The 22,318-nt window shown below is 44.6% G+C and overlaps 1 protein-coding gene across 1 annotated transcript in view; it reads left to right on the top strand.

Moving 5' to 3' along the window:
• SKIL (SKI like proto-oncogene) overlaps positions 1–22,318 on the top strand; it is a 191,236-nt gene that overhangs the window by 102,199 nt on the left and 66,719 nt on the right. The window lies entirely within an intron of this gene.

Raw genomic sequence — 22,318 nt, 5'->3', positions numbered from 1 at the left:
GAAACTTACTATTATGTTTTCTCTATTGATCGTTGTGGTCTGTACCACTGAGGACGTGATGAACAAATTGTCACTGAATTTTCTCGGTTTATTTTCCAGTTGGTTTATTTTACATTTTTTGTTAATATACAAAGGTATCAAGATATTGGATTGCTTGCCTTCCATGGCTGCAAACATTACACAATAATTGATCCACACTTATGATGCAGTAGTGTATTAGGCAATCTCAAGGCTCTAGTGTTTGTGTAATGTGCCTCAGGAAGCAACCAAGGGCTTATCTAGAACATTTTGATCCTTTTCCACTCTGCTGTTAGCCAGAACATGAAGAGCTGTTCTCATGGATCTGATAAACCAGAGTCGCTTCATTTGGACAGAATCATCATTAGAAACATGAGCAAAAAAAAGTAAAAAAAAAACTGTTTTTCTAGCCTGAGAATCACATTCCATTACTAGGGAAGCTGCAACTTCAGTTTGCTCCTCATTCAAGTAGCCTTTCACATTTTGAAAACTTCAGGCAGCCAAAATGTCAAATGTTGAAGGAAGCCTATCCTCACAATCCTAAATGGGCCCTTTTGGTCAGTCTCTTGATCGTGCCAATACAAGGTGTTGCTTCTACTCCACCTGTTTCTCCGTCGCCAGGACTGGTGCCTCCTCCACTTGTGGTGCTGCTTCAGGCTTTGCCATCACATTGTGGCATTGGTACCACTTATTTCAGCATTACAGCCTGTGAAGAAAATGAGACTATCCTTGATGGCCGAAAAGGCCTTTGAGGAATGACTTGAGGAATGACTTGGAATTGCCCTTGGCTTACTCCTTTTAAGGGCACAGGGGATGAGTCTGACGTGGAATAGTTGTTGCCACACTTGGAAATGACCCCTGAACTTCCTGTTGACCCGCGGAATGTCAGGATGTGGAATACATACCAATGATTCTTTTTCTACACATATCTCTTGTGGGGCAGTCAAATGATTATTTTTTTATCATTCTCCACAATTATGTAGAAACATACTGGAACATTTCTCAAGTTCAGTCAGTGGAAATAACAGACTTTCAGAAAATCTGGTGACTTCTACTCCATACATCATCTGCTCATCCCACCACCACAGTCCATCAGTCTGAACCATTTTTGCATTTTCTCACTGAGACAATTTTGTGTGCTTGGTGGAAAAACATCTTTGTGCTGCTTTGAGAAAGAAAGAGGAGAGGAAAGGAAGTCCTATACCAGGTGATTCTGATTTCTTGAAAACTCACGATTTTCAGAGAGCCGATTTGTGCGGATCTCTTCAGATGATGCCAAAGCAAATGTTTCAGTAATGTTGCCTCAGGATACAATCCAGAAAATCTAACTCCAGAAACAGCAAATATTTAATTTCCAGCAGTTTGGCGTTTACAAGCGCTAAGCATGTGATGCTCCAAGTACAACCCGGGGGCGCATGCGGCCCTCCTAACCTTAACATGCGGACCCCTGGTCAGCAGCAGTCCTGGGCCGCTATTTACTCGACTCAACACTAATATTTAAAAAAAGTTAAATAGACGGACAAACCTTTATTTAAAGTTAAAATGAGGTCTTGCAGCAAACCTGTAAAAAATATGGTAAAGTCTTTTTGAAATTCGAAAAAGGTTTGTTCGAGGCGTATGAGCAGCAAATTACACACTGTGCATAGATCGCCACCTAGTGTTGGGCCTGGATGTTTGCAGTTTGTTGTTGTCCTGAAAAGTTCTTTGTAAGTCACGAGATAGGTGACTCCTCCTTTGGACCACATTGCGCATGGGCATCTGCTCCATCCTCAGATAGTTTTTTCCCGCCATCGGGCTCGGATGTGTTTCCTGCGCTCTGGTTTGGAACCGAATTTCCTTCGGTGCGCACTCCTCACCCAGTTCAACGGTATTGTTTCGATCGCGCTCCACATCGATGCGATTCTTCACCACTTCGAAGTCTTCGATTCCGCTGGGCCGATCCCATACCGACATCGAAAAAGAAGTCATCTTCCTCAACCACGCCGACCGCTGCTCCGACACCTAAGCACTCGGCGCCGAAGACTGGCGCCGGCCGAAACCGCCTAAAGGTCCCGACTCGCACGCTTCGAAGCCGAAAAAACACCCGGAACAGAAAAAACACGTTTCAGTATAAGACATTTCAAAAGGTCATACTTCTAAGCCAAAAGACTCCTAGACCAGCTACCGAGTCGGTGCCGAAAAAACCTCCGGAACCACAAACTTTGACGCCGAAGGATTTGCCATACACAGAAGAGCTTTTTAAACCAGATCCTACTCAAAAGACTCTTGTAAAGGATCCTAAGACTGGCTAACTAGCTCTTAGCTCCTAGAAGAGACCACTAGAGGTGCCTGCACCTCCTCCTCCTCCAAAGAAGAGAGACATTGCAACCTCTCCATTAAGTGTCTCTTCTCCACCACCCCATACTGTTCCACCTCCTACACTTCCTCCACTACACCATCCACTAATCCAAATGAGGATGTAGATACAGACTCTGATGACACAGGTGGGGTGCACATGACCCAGCAGGAACCAATAGTCCCCCTTTGTCACCTAACCCATGGGATGATTATAACACCCCTGATGTGCCTTACGTCCCTCAAGACGATGTATATGCTTCCAGGCTTTCCCCACCAGACGACACTATAGGTTTTAACCCACTAGTCCAGAGAGCTGCCCAGTACCATGGGGTTGACTTGCACACCGATACTGTGGAGGAAAATTTCCTATTGGGCACTTTTGATAATACACAAAGGTCCACTGCCATGTTTCCAATGCTTAAAGGGGTCATTAAGCACGCAACAGGGGTATTCAAAGATCCTTTCAGGGCTCGGGTCCTCAACCCTTGCATTGAGAAAAAATACAAAGCTGCCCCTACAGATCCTGTTTACATTAAAGGTCCAGCACCATTAGATTCTTTAGTAGTATCCAATGCACGTAAAAGTGCTAATTCACAGACATCAGGTGAGGCCTCCCCACCAGATAAAGAATCTAAACTCCTTGACGCCTCTGGTAAGCGCACGGCGTCACAGGCAGCTAACATATGGCGCATTGCCAATACTCAAGCGTTGTTGGCAAGATATGACAGAGCACATAATGATGAATTGGAGTCCATAATGCAGCATCTACCAGACAAGTATAAAAATAGGGCCAATGAACTCATACAAGAAGGTAAAAATATTACCAATACTTCCATTCGGTGTGCCCTAGATGCCGCAGATACTGCCTCAAGGGCAATCAATACCAGTACCCTTTTGCATAGACATGCATGGCTATGTATTTCAGGTTTTAAACCTGAGGTACAAAATTCCATCCTCAATCAGCCATTTGATGAAACACATTTATTTGGCCCTAATGTCGATGTGTCTTTAGAGAAAATGAAAAAAGACACCGACACAGGTAAATTTATGGGAGCCTTGCAGCTGCAAGCTCCCAGACGTTCTTTTTGTCGCTCATCATACAGAGGCAATGCAAGAGGATACTCCTCCGAAAGCCTCTCCACTTCCTACAAGACCCCTAGCCAATCCACATTCACTAGGGGTTACCAGAGAGGGGGTTACAGGGGTAATAACAACACAGGCAGAGGCAAAACCAACAACTCCCGCTCTGCCTCCACCCCTACTCAATGACTTTCCTCCCCTTCCCCCCAACATTCCACTCCTGTGGGGGGAAGACTGCAACAATTCCTTCCTGCCTGGACCAACATCACATTAGACAGGTGGGTGTGACAAATTATTCAGTCCGGTTACTGTCTAGAACTAACATCTACCCCCCTCCCCAAACATACCACCCAAACAGCTTCCAGTGTCACAAGAACATCTATCACTGTTAAAGCAAAAAAGTAATATCTTTGCTACAAAAAAGTGCAATAGAACCAGTTCCTCTGCACTAACAAAACAAGGGAGTTTACTCCCTATACTTTCTTATCCCAAAGAAGAATGGCTCTCCTAGGCCTATTCTAGACCTCAGACCGCTAAACATATACATACAGTCAGACCACTTTCACATGGTCACACTCCAACAAGTCCTACCTCTCCTGTTGCAAAATTACTTCCTTGCTACTCTAGATCTCCAGGACGCATACTTCCACATTCCCATTCACAAAGCTCACAGGAAGTATCTCAGATTTGTAATAGATGGGCAGCACTATCAATTCAAAGTACTCCCATTCGGAGTCACAACAGCACCAAGAGTATTCACCAAGTACCTAGCATAGTAGCAGCACATTTACGAAGTCAACACATCCACGTATTCCCGTACCTCGACGACTGGCTCATAAAAGCCAGCTCATACAACCAGTGTGTGGAACACCCTCATGCCACGATCCAACTGCTCCACAACTTGGGGATCGAAATAAACCACACCAAGTCTCATCTACGGCCATCCAAAGAACAACAGTACCTCGGTGCTACGATAAACACCTCAACAGCGCTAGCTTATCCCACTCCAGCAAGGATAGCCAGCATGCAAACTCTACTCACAAAGTTTCAGCCACAACACTCCCTTCCAGCACGAGTGTTCATGCAGCTCATAGGGATGATGGCCTCTTGCATTTTCATAGTCCCCCATGCAAAACTTCAAATGCGTCCTCTACAAAAGTCCCTATCACGTCAATGGAACCAGGCTCAAAGTCAATTAACAGACCTAGTGTTGGTAGACGGTGGGACTCATCGCTCTCTGCAGTGGTGGAACACCAAAAACCTTTCCAAGGGGCGACCGTTCCCAGAGCCAGTTCCTCAGATTATCTTGATAACAGACGCATCGCTCTCCGGCTGGGGGGCCCACCTACTGCAACACACCATGCAAGGCAGGTGGACACCGCAACCAAAGTTACTCCACATCAATCATCTGGAGTTACTAGCTATATTCCTAGCACTGAAAGCTTTCCATCAGCATGTATCAAACAAAGCTGTGTTAGTCTGAACGGACAGCATGACAGCCATGTATTACATACAGAAACCGGGCGGAACACAATCCCTGCAACTCTCATCTAGCACAAAACATATGGCGCTGGGCTATACCTCAAAACATATTCCTCTTAGCCGAGCATGTCCATGGGGTACAAAATACCATAGCAGATCTGTTAAGTCGGCAGACACAACAGATCCACGATTGGGAACTTCATCCACAAGTTCTTCAACCATTCTTTCAGATGTGGGGACAACCTCAGAAAGACCTCTTTGCCACCCATGAAAACGCCAAATGCCCAAGCTTCGCCGCCAGATATCCACACCCACTGTCCAAAGGCAATGCGATATGGATTAACTGGTCAACCAAATTTGGGGTTAGAAAATGATTTTCCACCTCTACCACTCATGCCACTAGTAGTACGCAAACTACAGCAGCATTCTCTAACCCTCATCCTAGTTGCTCCAACGTGGGCCAGACAACCTTGGTACACCACATTGCTACAACTGTCTGTAGTACCGCACCAAAAACTATACCTGTCTCCACGCCTTTTAACACAGAACCGTTGAGAGATCAGGCACCCGTACCCAGCTCAGCTCAACCTTGCGATCTGGCTCCTGAAATCCTAGAATTTGGATATCTTAACCTTCCTCCAGACTGCATGAATGTCATAAAAGAAGCTAGGCGTCCAACCACTAGAGCATGTTATGCAGCTAAGTGGAAACGCTTTGTAATATATTGTCACAACAATATTAATCCCCTAAACGTGTCTATTCAACACATCATAGGATACTTACTGCACCTCCAAAGATGTAACTTAGCCTACACGTCTATTAGACTGCATCTTGCTGCAATAGCAGCATATCTGCAAAACAGACAGCATCTATCTCTGTTCAGAGTGCCTGCTATTAAAGCCTTTATGGAAGGCCTTAGAGAATAATTCCTCCCAGAGTACCACCTTCACCTATGTGGAATTTAAACATTGTTCTCACATGGCTAATGGGACCTCCCTTCGAACCCTTACATAAATGTGAACTACAATTTTTAACATGGAAGGTTGCGTTCCTAGTAGCTATTACTTCTCTGCGGAGAGTTAGTGAACTACAAGCACTAACCATTCAAGAACCCTTCTTGTAAATGCATCATAATAAGGTCGTTCTCTGTACTAATCCAAAATTCCTGCCCAAAGTCATTTCTCCCTTCCACCTCAATCAATCTGTGGAGCTGCCAGTTTTCTTCTCGCAGCCAAAGACAGTAGCAGAAAGAGCTCTTCATACCCTAGATGTCAAAAGAGCATTGTTATACTACATTAAGAGAATACAACCCTTTTGTAAAACCAAACAACTCTTTGTGTCTTTCTCACCACCACATAAGGGTAATCCCATATCAAAATCTGGGTTAGCTAGATTGATTGTCAAATGCATACACATTTGCTACCACAAATCTAAACTGACGTTTTCTATTCCTCCTAAAGCCCATTCTACAAGAAAAATAGGGGCTTCAATGGCATGATATCTGCAGAGCAGCTACATGGTCTACACCGCACACATTCACAAAACAGTATTGTGTAGATGTGCAAACCAAGCAACAAGCTAATGTGGGCCAGGCTGTTCCCAAAATATTATTTCAAACTACTGCAACAGATAGGGGTGGTCGCCGCTAACAGTGGGTACTGCTATACAATCTATGCACAGTGTGTAATCTGCAGCTCATATGCCTCGAACGGAAAATGCTACTTACCAGTATGCATCTGTTCTTGGCATGTAGAGCTGAAGTTACACACGCCCACCCGCCTCTCCGGCTACCCTTGTCTGTTCCAGTATTATTGTAATTAGATACAGTTTACACTGACTTCCTTCCTTTTCTTACAAAGCTCCATCATTTCCCTAATGGCGAAAAACAATCTGAGGATGGAGCCGATGTCCATGCGCAGTATGGTCCAGAGGAGGAGTCACCTATCTCATGACTTCCAAAGAACTTTTCAGGGGAAAAAAAACTGCAAATATCCGGGCCCAACACTAGGTGGCGATCTATTGCACAGTGTGTAACTGCGGCTATACATGTCAAGAACAAATGCACATTGGTAAGTAGCATTTTCCTTTTATTTTACATTTTGCTTCACTTGCTTGAAGGGGACCAACGTAAAACAAGCATTTACAATGCAATGGTCTCGGCATCATTAAAGGTAGAGCTATTGGCATTGCTCATGATTTTTTTTTTAAAATCATCAATAAATGGCATTGTCATTTACATTTCCAATAGCTTAATCGTTAAATAAATGGCATTGTCATTTACAATGCCAATAGCTACACCCTACACAGAGCCATCCTCATACAGACAGAGCCACCCACACATAGAGCCAGCTACAAAAAAAAAATGGCATTGTCATTTACATTGCCAATAGCACAATCAGGGGGGCAGAGGCAAGAAAAACTAGTGCAATCAGGGGGCAGAAGGCAAGAAAAACTAGTGCAATCAGGGGACAGAAGGCAAGAAAAACGAGTAATCAGGTGGCAGAAGGCAAGGAAAAACGGCACAAACAGGGTGGCAGAGGCATGAAAAACGGCACAAACGGTGGTAGAGGCAAGAAAAATGGCAATAATAAAGTATTTATCCTACCTGACACAAGCGCCGTTCACTTTAGCAAAGATCGCCTGGGGCTTTTCGAGGTGCTGCTCGCGGCGGGAACGAGGACAGCGAGAGCGGCCAACGTCATCAGCGGGAGGGGGCGGGAACAAAGACACGGACAGTGGGAGGGGGCGGGAAAAAGACCCTGGCTGACCTTAGTTCAAATCGAGCAGTGGTTTCTCTAAAGTGGCATCTCTAAACCAATCCACCTGTATACAAGATCTGCCACTTATATTTTTATCAATAAAACTTTATTAAATAAAAAAAAAAAACCTTGTGGAACTACCTGCCAGGGGTGGCGGGGGGAAGACTGCTGTTGGCTCTTCGCTCATTCCATTGCTAGGGTGATGGGGGCGCACTGGAAGGGCAGGCAGGGCAAGTGTGCAGGGATACGGCCCACTGCCAGCGAAGAACTGCTGTAGACGCATGTCACAGTTGCGGTGTCACATGATTAACCTAACGAAGCACACAATGCTGCTTTTAGAGTTTGTCACGCTTTATAACTAATCTAGGCTGTGTTATGAAAAGCTCGGAGGTTGGCGCTTTGTTTACTTCCGGCGGATTAGCGGCTCCTGTGTTGAGCAGCCCAGTCTGGTGACAACGCCAATAGTCCTGGCCTGTTGTAGGTGTAATTTTACTTCTTGTATTATGCATCTGAATGAAATGGCAGAAACAGCAAAATACCAGTCGGACGGCACAATATGCGAAGCACAGATTTTTTAGTTTATATGTTTTTGATGCAACGCCCTAAAATTATATCAGCCACGCCCCTTTAAAAGGCGACACAGTTTTTTCATCTCACTGAAAGCCTTGCTTCATACCCCTGGCTGACCTTAGTTCAAATTGAGCAGTGGCTTCTCTAAAGTGGCATCTCTAAACAGATCCACAGAAATCCTCGTGGAACTACCTGCCAGGGGCGGCGGGGGGAAGACTGCTGTTGGCTCTTCGCTCATTCCATTGCTAGGGTGATGGGGGCGCACTGGAAGGGCAGGCAGGGCAAGTGTGCTGGGATACGGCCCACTGCCAGCGAAGAACTGCTGGAGACGCATGTCACAGTTGCGGTGTCACATGATTAACCTAACGAAGCACACAATGCTGCTTTTAGAACTTGACACGCTTTATAACTAATCTAGGCTGTGATATGAAAAGCTCGGAGGTTGGCGCTTTGTTTACTTCCGGCGGATTAGTGGCTCTTGTGTTTAGCAGCCCAGTCTGGTGCATGAGTGGTGTACAGGAATGAGAAACAGATTGCGAAATGCAGACACCCGCGTAACTATTTTAAGTAACACCATTAACTGCCAGGTGAACTCGCCGGGTCTATAGAGAGCCGGCTCCAATAATTCCTTATTTACATTTGAAGCACCCGGTGATTGATAAATATATATATCCTCTTACAGGCATCTACCAAATGTCTTCATTCGGGGTTCTCACATTAACCCTTCCTTCTGTGCTTTAAGTTCATGTGACCACGACAAAAAAACAGAACTTCTTTATTTTGCCTGCACAAGTAACTGCCTGCACAAGTAACTGCGCGCATAGTTTTTACATAAAAATATAAGTTGTGAAGTCGATCTGAATTTCCATTAAATATGTACACATTATTCATCAACGCCGAGTATGGTTTTTAAGTTAACTATATGATTCATTAGAAGTATCTCGTGTTTTTTTATTATCAATGCGCTAACTACATAAAATACTGTGATGCAAAAACATAGCTCTGCCACTTTTTTTATCACGATGCACCAAAAATGCCACAAATATGGAAAAAAGGTTAATTAAAGGGTGCAATAATGGATTAGTGACGGGGTTATTGGCACTGCACGCTGATAAGCAAGTGCCCAGAGTGCGATGCCTCTGGCGGAACCGCCGATTAGGGGATATTGGAAATGCATTTCGGGAATCCGATAACATCCTTTAAAAGGTGCCCAAAAGTCAACAGCGAAACAAAAGCCAGCCCATTTCAATCCAATCACAAATAAAGACACATGGATTCTGGCAAATATGTGCATCCACTGACTTAGAGTATTTCTTAGTCTCCTTCGTTAAGGCCAATCAAATTTTGAATTTTTAAAATTTACTCGAAGATGCACAATTATTTACTTTCCAGATTGCATTGATCACACCAGTCCCATTTTAACTCATATTTCTCCATACGGGGATCGTGATGATGCCCGTGCAATTGTGGTTTGAAATGCAAAAGTAATGTCGATGCAGAATTGATGAAGCGCCAATGTAATGTATGAATCCAAAATTGCCAGTGCAATATTATTCTCAAGTGATGACGTCTCTGTAACCTGCCTAATCTAAATTATTGACTTCGTGCTGCACAGGAAAATGGAGGGGCTGACAAAGAAACCTCCAACATCGAAGACAAGTGTTTTTTTTCTGCAAAAGAATAAAAGCTTGCGGGGAAACAAGTGTCTTTTTCAGACTGGGCTGTCTGACATGCGAGTGAAAGGATGGCGCCTCGTGAGAGTATGCCCGGGAGAGATAGAAAGGATTCCTGGAAAGACATTAAGGGTTACAGGGTGTCATTGCAATCGAGCAGCACTCCAGCTTCGACTGTGTTTTTTAATGAAGCAAATAAAATACATATTGTTCAAACAGGTAACATTTGGTGCTTGAAGAGGCAGCATAAGGTATGAAAGTTAAGACTCATACCCGTACGTGATAGAGAATAAATTACTGAGAAATGGCACTTGACAGTTAAGAAGGCGTTGCTGAGGCGTCATGCTGTGCAGAATTATAAGAAATTCACTCCTGAAGTAGATGTGTAGGGCTGTGAGATAAGAAAGAAACGCCTACTTAAAACATAGTAACTGTGTACAGAGACATCTAGGTAAGTGATGTAAACAAACCAGTTGCGGTGTCACGTGATTAACCTAACGAAGCACACAATGCTGCTTTTAGAGCTTGTCACGCTTTATAACTAATCTAGGCTGTGATATGAAAAACTCGGAGGTCGGTGCTTTGTTTACTTCCGGCGGATTAGCGGCTCCTGTGTTGAGCAGCCCAGTCTGGTGCGTGAGTGGTGTACAGGAATGAGAAGCAGATTGCGAAATGCTACGATAGCCTTAGGACCACTCGCCGGGGCCCGCCCGAGAAGCGAATCGCTGTCAGGAAGGGCTTCTTTATTTCAAGCAGCTGCAACTTTTTGGCCCGCACCGGAACACCGGTGACCAGCGGCTTCAGCGGACCTGCTACGGCATGCGAGGTGGCGGCCAGATAGTGCAAAAAGGGCCGCACGTCCCCCCTCTGGCTGCCTGTATCAGGGCTGCCAGCCCTCCCATGCCTCAGCAACCCGAGGCACGGCTCTGCGTCCTACCACGGCCGCTCAGCGGACATCGGGAGGGGGGCGGGAAACATACACGGACAGCGGGGCGGGAAGGGGGCGGGAAACATACACGGACAGCGGGGCGGGAAACATACACGGACAGCGGGGCGGGAAACATACACGGACAGCGGGGCGGGAAACATACACGGACAGCGGGGCGGGAAAGATACACAGACAGCGGGGCGGGAAACATACACGGACAGCGGGGCGGGAGGGGGCGGGAAACATACACGGACAGCGGGGCGGGAAACATACACGGACAGCGGGGCGGGAAACATACACGGACAGCGGGGCGGGAGGGGGGCGGGGTGGCGGGAAACATACACGGACAGCGGGGCGGGAGGGGGGGCGGGAAACATACATGGACAGCGGGGCGGGAGGGGGGCGGTAAACATACACGGACAGCGGCGAAAAGCCAACCGCTGTTTTACTTAACAACGGCCAAACCTTTCGACTTCTGGCAAGGCTAGCTTGGCAATTGTGTCACGATGCCAGCTAAATAAACAAAAGTATGACTCGATCTGCGGGCGGAGGGGGGGAACCTGGACAGAGGAGAGCTGCGGCCGGAGGGAGGGGGAAGCGGGACGGAGGAGAGCTGCGGGGAAGAGGACAAAGAAACAAAATGGCGCGAGGCTCACCTTCATTGAATGGCGGCCGGCAAGCTCCGTCTTTTCGGATTTGGGGGCGTGTTCGGTGGGCGTGGCTAAATAGTGGAAAGAAGGACACCGAACACACCTCCAAATCTGAAATAACGGAGCTTATTTGGAGTGACGGCTCTCTCCTCCAATGGCTGACCTCCATTTAGGAAGCCAGCCAATGGGAGAGAGCCAAAATTAGAGGCGGGATGAAGAGCCCCTCTAAGAGACATAAGATCTCGCTACTTCCGGTTCTATCGAACCGGATAGTACCGAGACCTAAAAAATGGTGTTAAATTAGCAGTCCAAGAAGGGCGGAATGAATATGCACCTTCTTGTCAGTGTGGCTAGTTATTTAAAAAGGCCATATTTTCTGATGTTTGAGGTCCCAGAATCTGGTGCTTAAATAAGAGTTCAAGGCATGTGTTGCTGTAGATACACATGCTTTGTTTGCATACTCCTACCATCTAGTGTTGGGTCCGGATGTGTGTAGGTTTTTTTTCTTCGAAGAAGTCTTTCGAGACACGAGGTAGAGTGACTCCTCCTCTTGTTGATAATGCACATGGGCAGCGACTCCATTGTTAGATTGTTTTCTTTCTGCCATTGGGTTTAGACGTGTGTGCCTGTGCTCAGTATGCAAGACCTTTTCAGACTCCTTTTGCTTCGCACATCCCACTTACACTCATTGGTATTGTTAATGAACGTTTTTCCACCTTTGTGTTTCGAAGTCTGGAAAACTATTGCCTGTCGAATCGACACGATGGAACAGGGGCTCTTCAGGCCTATCTTTCTATCCTCTTCAGCTTCACCATAGAATGCCATGCTGATTTAATGGACGTCTTTCCGATTCTGCCCAAGGTGTTACGCCAAGTGCCCGCAGACTGACCTTCACCATGTGTGCAAGCTGTGTTTGTCTCCCGACCACAGGAAAGAGGACTGCGAGGCCTACCGATCGTTTCGATCAAAAAACCTCTGTGACCAAAGGGCAGAGAGATGCATCGGAGAGAGGTGGACGTCACGCCTGACATCTTCAGCCACACGGATATTGAGGAGGAACACCACAAGGCCTCTGTGGCTGAGGCAAAGGCTCTTTCCATCGAAGGCTCTGAATTAGAAATCAACATCGAGATGCAGGACCTTCCTTCCACAGGGTTAGCGTACTGTGAGTCTCCGTCTGCCACCTCAGTCATTCAGCTCTGACCGAACATAAGACTCCTGGGCCACCACTGCCAGCATACCGAGGTCGGCACCGAAAGTCCGATTCATATGCCCCGCCCTCTGGCTTGGCACCAAAACTTCATCCGAAGCCGACCACTTCTGAACCAATCCACCTAGCTACATCTCCGGCACTGACCACTTTGGAACCAAAACACAAATCCATCTTGGCTCCGAAGATTTTGAGACCAGCACTGAGATCTACCTTGGTACGCCAGTGGAACTGATTCTCCAAGAGATGCAGGAGAAACTCATGGCCCCCCTGAAGAAAATTAAAATACAGCCTCACACTGGGCATATTCTGGCCAAGACTGTGGTTTCTGCACAACCTCCGTTCAAGCTCCATTTCTCCTTCTGAGAAGCCATTGATCTACTTGTGCAACACAAGAAGACTGACTAGGCCACTAGTCCCCTGAACCCTCCTACACCATCTACTCCGCCACGTCCACCACCACCCTTTGTTCTCCCATCTCTTCCTTCTCCCTCTCCCCCTTACTCTAAGGGTGATCCATTAGACATCGCTCCTAAGGGGTCCCCACATTCATTCCCAGGTGGGCATGGGACATGTGATGATACCTCTGATGTACCACAACCCCCTAATCTGTATTTGGCCTATGACATTGACCTTCCAGGGGACACTGATCTAGACTTGTACCCTGCTAGGTCATCTCATCCTGATAACACCACCTCTTATCAGATACCACTCCATAAGGAACCTATAGAGGAAGATTCCTTCATCGAAACCCTTTCCACAACACAATAGCTCCTTATTATCACTTCCAGGGTCCATTTAAAAAAAAATAAAAGCCTTACCGTCCACGCTATTTATATTAGATGGCAGATTCCTTCTGACTCCCTGGTTCTCTCTTGTGTCCGGAAGATGGCTTATTCCCAGGTTGGGAGGGACGCTCCACCTCCTGATAAGTAGAGTGAATACACTTATTGATGCCTCTGGCAAAAGAGCAGCAGCGCAGTCCGCAAGTCACTAGTGTATTGGTAATACCATGGGGTTATTGGCCATATAAGATTTTGCCCACTTAGTTGAAATGGAGGATCTTCTCCAGCACCTCCCAGAAGAACAGAAAAGGTGAGGACAGGAGCTTGTAGCCGAGGGCAAGCTTATTTCTAATACATCCATTAGATGCACCCTTGACTCAGCTGACACTGCTGACAGGGCATTAACAATAGTTAGTTGTAGGTAGGTGGCTGGGTTTATAGTGCGCAATACTACTTACTTTTATCTTTTCTACCTCAAATCTGTGGCTCTAGGGAACAAGGGAAAAACGGCCACTAGCGTCCCCACGATTTCTCTGTAAACGGGGAATACAAGAAAATTGATACTGTCCCCGAGCACAATCACACAATACACAGTATATTATAAAGAAAAAGAAGAAAGTCAAATCCAAGTATTCGTTTTTCAAGATATTCAACAGTCTTTTTTATTTTCTTTTTCTTGTTTTGTCTTCTTCAAAATTTCATCATTCCATAGTTCATAGACAATATATTGTACAGCGAACGTAGCCAAAAAACCAAAGCCAACACGTGTTTCGTCACGGGAACAGTCTCCCAATGACTTCCTCAGGGCAATAAAATCGGTTTTCTCACAATTATCCCAACATCTATCCAGTGTATTATCACTCTTCACAGGGTAATTTAAAATACTCAAATAGGCTCCATAAGTCAAGTTTTCACAGTAGATAAATAGGTAGATTATCAATGTATCGGGAGAGTGCTCCCATCGTCTCTGCTACGAGTGCGTCCGGTGTAAAATACTAGCGATCCACTGATACTCTGTACAGCTGACGTCAGCTCCTTGTACACCTCCATACCCCACCACGGTGGTATTGAAGCCATCGAACAAGCTCTTCATAGTGACATTGACATGCCCATGCAAACATTCCTGATGGAACTTATGGTTTATGCATTATATCACAGCTTCTTTCAAGAAGACAATAGATGGTACCTCCAACTATCTGGAATGGCGATGGGAAATTGTGCGGCTCCAACGTACGCCAACATTTACATGCAAAACTTAAAAAACTTACACATATATGCTAATACGACTCTCAATGACAAAATCAAGATGTACGTCAGATATATTGACGACCTTTTTTTCATGTGGACGGACACCAAAGATTCCCTCAATAATGCAGTGACTGAATTGAACACAAAGGATGAGCGCATTAAACTCACTTGGCAAATTAGTGACACTGAGATTTCCTTCCTAGATGTCAATATCAAGATCACTGGCAAAGGATTGTTTACTGATTTACATCGGAAAACAACAGATCGTAACAATACGTCTACACGAGCTTCCACCAGGGATCACTCCAGAAGCACCTCCCATACTCACAAATGTTACGAGTTAAAGGTATTGTCTCCGATGAACACACTCTCGACATCAGGATCAAGGAAATGCATGATCGCTTTATAGACAGAGGCTATCTTGAAAGCATCTTAAAGGAGGCTATCTCTCGAGTCACAACCATTAGTAGAAAGGAAAGCCTCACTAAGAAAGCCAAACAAGCCGACCAACGTATGGTACTGGTGTCCAAATTTTCCATGGCAAGCGCAACATTTAAGAGAATTATCCTCAATCACTGGCCCATCTTACAAATGGAACCCGATTTCCGGGACATTTTTCAAACTCCTCCATTGTTTGCCTATACCCGCAGCAATAACATGAAGGAAATTCTCACCAAAAAACCCTCCACTCCTAAAGACCACAAAGGAACCCTGCCGTGCATGAATTGCAATAACTGCAACTGCATAATCAAAGGAAATACCATAAGACACCCAATGAAAGGCCATCCTATCAAACTACATGTTAATGCCACCTGCGATTCTATGAACCTGATCTATGCCATTAAATGCCCCTGCGGTAAATTGTACGTTGGCAAGACCAAGAGAAAGATTAAAGTGCGCATTAATGAGCACAAATCTAATATCCGAACAAGGTACGAGAAATCCAATGTTGCCACCCATTTCCATGAACTTCATCACACCATCGCTCAACTTCGATTTATTGTACTGGAAATGATTACAAAAATTAAAGGCACTGACAACCGCAAATTTCTCCTCAAAAGGGAACTTGAATGGATGTACCGTTAACAGACACTGAAACCACACGGATTCAACGATTGCGTTGAATTTAGTTGCTACCTATAATGTTGACACTGTATTATATGTCCTTTGACAGTTATTCTGCATTGCTCTTTATGTTTCTTTTATGTTTCTTTATGCTGTTTTATGTTTTTTCATACTTTATTTTACTTTATTCTCTCTGACCTTTCCAACATGGCCACTATTCTTCAGTTTACCCCTTTTCTATGTTTATCTTTTGTACACACCCCGTGAGTCTTTTTTCCACCTCTACGCTCATGTATTTACTTCCCTGTTCGTTACCGGGTTCTCTTATTCGGAACACCATCACACGCTGACCGAACCTGCGCTATTCGGCGCTTTCACCCCGAAGTAAGTTTTCCTTTTACTGAGCAGGTTGTCAATCCTGCACCGCTTGAACCGCTATTAGCTTATGTCCCGTTATTAAATCCCGCCACTTCTTTTTCACTCGGTTAATTTCCTAACCACACTCCTGCACCACCCTATGATCCCGCAACCTATCTCCCACTTTTGACCACCTATCTAGTTCACCACGCGATTCACTGTTTCACCCAACACTGATCCTTAGGCACTAAGTAAACCTGTTTTTTTACACCCTCGCACAAACACGATGCACGCCGCTTTTACTTTTCGAACTCACCTTATTCTAATACAGGCTCGTCTCCTCTTCTTTCAGCTCTCCTTGATAAAGGACATTCCGCCCGAAATGCATCGGAGTTCTCATTCAACTATCAATATGTAGATCTAGCTATTATTTTTGTTGATATGATGTTAATATCACGAAGAAACCTCTCATGATAATGATCAACGAATAAAAGAATTCTTCTACGAATATTGGAATCAGTTTCTTGATCCACCCCGGAGTGCCTCTCTTAGGGATGCATACGCATTTTTATGCGTACACTACTCGTTCTAGATATTCATAGGCGTTTGGCGGAAACGCCACCTGAGAGTGCACCCAACCTCTCACCCTTTCACTAAAACTTTAAGAACTTTATGTAATCCAGCAGTGCACCCCCTACCTCCTTCTTGTTTGCATTCCAAAGACCACATCCCTGTGGCGCCTTTTACCGCTCCACCTATAGGGAGGGCTCAAAGACCAACATCATCTCCTGATGCATTTTCCTCATACCACCAGTCACCACTCCTCTCCCCCATACTCCTAGAGGGGCACCTACAGGGGCAACAGCTCAAAGGGTAGAGGCAAAGGTGCTGCCCCGCGTAGTGCTACACCTGCCACAAAGCAGTGACTCCTCCCCATCATTCCACACCTGTCGGGGGACAATTGCAACTGTTTCTCCCCACTTGGCGATCCATAACATCGGATCAATGTGTGTTAAAAATTACCAGCATGGTTATTGTCTGAAGCTCGTCACCATACCTCCAAACATTCCACCTCACACTCACAGACTCTCTCTGGAACACCTAAAATGTCTTCAACAGGAGCTATAGAACTTGTCCCTCTTCAGCATCAGGGGTCAGGAGTATACTCCATGTATTTCCTAATCCCCAGAAAGGATGGATCTTTGCAGCCAGTCTTAGATCTATGGCCCTTAAATCATTGCTTTCTGGCAAAGCGTTTCCATATGGCCTCTTTCCAAGATGTGAACCCACTTTTACAGCAAGGTGACTTTCTGTCAGCCCTAGACCTAAAGGACTGCTTCTTTCACATTCCAATCCATCTGGCACATCGCAAATACTTAAGATTTGTGATAGCAGGCAAACAATTCAAAGTCCTCACATTCAGAATGACTTCTGCATCTCGAGTATTCACCTAATGCCTAGCAGTAGTAGCAGCACATTTACACAGACAAAACATTCATGTCTTCCCGTATCTCAACAACTGACTTATCAAAGCCATGACTCTTCCTAAGTGCCTACAACACACACAAGATACTATAGACCTGCTCTGTCAGTTAGGCTTTATCATCAATTTCCAGAAATCTCATCTTCAGCCTTTACAGATTTAGCCTTTATCTGGGGGCTATTCTGAACACAGGTGGAATTAGCCTTTCCCAATGCAGCAAGAATCCAAAATTCCCAAAAGCTACTACCACCTTTCCAAGCTAATCAACAGTTGGAACTGGCATGTGCCTACTGGGTATGATGGCGTCATGAATCCCCATAGTGCCACATACACGATTACACATGCTTCCGCTGCAAGAATGTCTAGCTCGAACAATGGTCCTAGTCACAGGGTCAATTGGAGGATCTAGTGTTGATCAGCAGCCGCACTCCTTACTCTCTGCAGTGGTGGAGCAAAAATAACCTGTTAAACGGGTGGCCTTTCCTTGACCCTATTTCCCAAATCATCCTGACAATGGGTGCATCACTCACAGGCTACGATGCTCACTTAAAGAATTCCACAGTCCAGGGTCTCTGGGCACCAAACCCCAAAGTCTCCAATCAGCTACATAGAGTTTCAAGCTGTTCACCTAGCATTTAAAGCGTTCCTACCTCACCTGATCATCAAGGTTGTCTTAGTCCGGACGGACAATATGACAACCATGTACTATATACAAAAACAGGGGGGGGGCACACTCCCTACAGTTATAACTCCTATCTCAGACCATTGGGCTCTACGTCACAACATTCATATCTTAGCAGAACACTTCCCGGGAACGGACAATTATTTTGCCGACCTCCTCCGCTGGATGCAGCAATAAGTCCATGAATGGAAACTTCACCTCAAAGACCCCTCCCTTACTTCCACAAGTGGGGGTTTCCACAAAAAGATCTGTTAGTAACCGCAGACGACATAAAATGCCCAGACTTTGCCTTTATGTTCCCACACCCACCAACCAAGGGCAATTCTCTAGCGATTAATTGGTCAGGGATATTGCCTACACTTCTTTGACTTCTTTCTCTTCTTCCTCTTCTGGTTTCGGAAGCTCAGGCAAACATCCCTCACACTCGTACTAGTAGCTCCCACATGGGCCTGACAGCCCTCGTTCACAACACTCCTCGAACTAACAGTAGTTCCACAAGAGAAGCTTTCCCTCAACCCAGATCTTCTCCTTCGGAACCATGGAGAAATCAGGCACCTAAATCACAGGAAACTCAACCTAGCGATGTGGCTCCTGAGGTCATAGATTTGGTTATCTCAAATCTCCCACCTGAATGTATGACCACAGGCCCCGAAAAATCCACTCGCAAACTTGCAATAGCTAGTGAGATTTCATCAGGCCGAGCTATTTTTAGCATTTACTCCCTGGATAGTTAAGCTGAAAGGAACAGGTGTTCTGTTCATTCAGAAAGTGAATGAGCAAAAGAGTCCTTTAAAACTTGCTTTTGCCTTGAGACATTTGATGTCTGTTCAAGGACAGAGGTCAAGTGTCAGTTTTCTTTTTGCTAATGGTTGCTTATCTAGTTCGTGGAAAATGCGATTTAATTTTCTTTCTCTTATTATAGTTGATTTGTTTTGTCAAGTGAGCTATCTGACAATATTTCTGAAACAAAATGCTGTAGAAGGTTAGGTGTTATTTCTAACAGCATTTAAACAGCTTGTAAATGAATAATACAAGTATTTTAAAATATATCTGGAATTATTAAATATCCTTTTATTTGTAGTTTAGAAGTGTGATGCAAATAAAGATTTACATAGGAGCAAAACAGAACAGTTTACTTGGTGATGTGCTAATGATAAATATTTGCAGACACTCGATTTCCAGACATTGTACACCATACAGTTTTAAAACCACATGTCAGTGGAAAATTCTGTGTCCATTTCATTGTAAAATCTGCTGATTGCAAATGACAGTGTGCTGCTACTTTATGCTTTAGTTATGTATTTATCAAAAGTGACAGTTTTTAAACATGATTTGAGAAACATTTCGGCCCCAGTACTAATGACAATGCTGTTAATGAACTGAGGCAAGTCAGCGGTCATTTGTATCCTATATGTGGCTAGATTTGTATTCTGTATGGAGCAAATGTTTAGTCTATTAAACCGTGCAGTAGACATGCTGAACTTGCGTATTTGAAGGTGCTCTCATATGTGATAAAGAACAAAATGGCATCTCAATGAATTAAAATACTTGCCCAGGATCACATAATTTGAAACCATTTTACGGGTCAAGAGCATTACAATTAGAGTAGAACAGTTAAGTCACTAGACCTGCAGGGCAACAATTTTAGGATTATTCGAGGCTTGGGCCAATCTCAAAGAAACTCGAAGGCCTACTACTCGAGCATGTTATGCAGCTAAATTGAAAAGATTTGTCAGTTGCTGTCATAATAACCATATCAATCCATTTTATGCTAAAATAAAAAACATTGTTTTCTAAATCTACAACTCTCTGGCCTTGCTTTCATTTCCATATGATTACATCTGACTGTAGCGGCTGCCAATCTCCAAAGTAGGCAACACTTGCCTTTGTTTAAAGTACCAGTCATCAAAGCTTTTATGGAAGGCCCTAAGAGAGTGATTCTGTTTCATGTTCCACCTGCACCTATGTTAAATCTTAACATTGTTCTCACAAGACTTATGAGTCAGCACTTGAAACATTGCATAATGGTTGCCATCACTTCGCTTAGACGTGTTAGTGAGCTCCAGGCAATAACCAGAGAAGAATCTTTTTTCCAGCTACAGAGGGATAGGGTGGTTCTTAACACTAACCCAAATTCCATCCAAAGGTGTCTCCCCTTTCAACCTTAACCAATCAGTTGAGTTATCTGTATTCTTTCCTCACCAAAGTCAAATGCGGAAAGGACTCTTTATACATTAGATGTTCAAAGAGCTCTAATGTATTACATAGACAGAACTAAAGACTTTCATAAAACTGTACAACTCTTTCTTGCTTTTTTTTGTTCCGCCACAAAGGAAAGGCCATATCCAAATCAAGGCATTGCCAGATGGATAATTAAATGCGTTCAAACATGTTACGCCAAAGCCAAAAGGGCTTTACCAATGCCCCCACAGCACACTCTACTCACAAAATAGGGGCTTCCATGTCTTTCCTGGAAATATTCCACTAGCTGATATATGTAAAGCAGCTACGTGGTCTACACCACACATTTTCACTAAAAAGTATTGTATGGATATTCTAGCAAGCCAACAAGCTAATGTAAGTGAGGCAGCTCTACGTACACTTTTCCGAACAACTGCAACCCCCACAGGTTAGCCAACGCTTTTGGAGGGCACTACTTTACAGTCTATGCAAAACATGCTTCGAACGGATTATGTTACCCTGTAACCATCTGTTCTTGGCATGTAGGGCTGTAGATTCACATGCTCCCACCCTCCTCCCCGGACACCTGTTGCAGTTGAAGTTCCTTTACCTTTGCATACTCATGGACATCTCTTTACTGACACTTACTTAACCTCCATTCTCACCTGCCTGCGGGAAAACAATCTAACAATGGAGTTGATGCCGATGTGCATTTTTACTAACAGGAAGAGTCCCTTTACCTCGTGGCTTGAAAGACTTCCTGGAAAAACAACTTGCACACATCCTGACCAACACTAGATGGCAGGAGTATGCACAGCATGTGAATCTACAGCACTACATGCCAAGAACAGCTGCTTACAGGGTAAGTAACAATCTTTTTGTATAGCAATCTTTATTTAAACCTAAAACTTTTTATTCAACTTTTATTTACTAAAATGTGCTGTAAAATGACCAGTTAATTTTATTTTTCAAAATGTTGTTGGCGGAGACACCCACCCCCTCTCCCCCCTTAAAAAAACCCTCCTTGGGTTAGTCCAGCTCGCACTCTGTTTCCAAGCCATGAGCAACATTTACTACTCACCACTTTCAAAACTCACCAGCCACTACTTCAGCTAGAAGCTTTCTCTGTCCTGCTAAATTGTCTAGCTTTACGATATTTCCTTGCCAGCCATCATTGTCTCCAAATAATCCTCATTTAGTAAGCTTTCTTATTTCGGGAGTCTCTTTCCAAAGTTCTTGTATAATTACTACTACAAAGGGAAGTGAGAGAGCGTACTTCTTATGAAACCTGTCTTCCCTGTGCAGAGTAGACAAACAAAAGATGCACAGCTGGAGACATTGTCATAGAGGGACCCTGTCTAATGTACCAAGTCTTTCTCTAAAAAAACACGTTTGAGTAAAATGATGCAGGGCCCATACCCACTTAAGGTGGCATATTTCATTATTATGTCCGCTACCCAGGTGACCAGCATTAGCTAGGGCTGGGCTCTGATTAAAAGCTGGAACCTTTCTGAGGGGGAGTGTAGTTGTGATTTTGCGTCCCAAGCCCAGTTGAATAGTGTAGTACACGTGAAGTGTAGACTAACAGTAAAAACTTTAGCCATATTAAAGATTAGTTATTAAAGATTAGTCTGCCTGCCAAGTGCTCCCAACACAGTATGATGTGTTTTTTCACGTTTTTGGGAACACCACAGCAGACATCCAGGGGAGGTTCCTGGCTGTTAGCAAATGCATCAGATCCAAAGTACACACCATATTATATCACTGCATTTTATGTAGGGGAAATGTATTAAATACAGGCACGGTGGCA

Source organism: Lissotriton vulgaris, chromosome 11 (genome assembly GCF_964263255.1).
Source record: "Lissotriton vulgaris chromosome 11, aLisVul1.2, whole genome shotgun sequence".
NCBI lineage: Eukaryota > Metazoa > Chordata > Amphibia > Caudata > Salamandridae > Lissotriton > Lissotriton vulgaris.
Note: the sequence above shows the minus strand (reverse complement) of the source record. Positions and strands in the feature narration are given on the sequence as shown.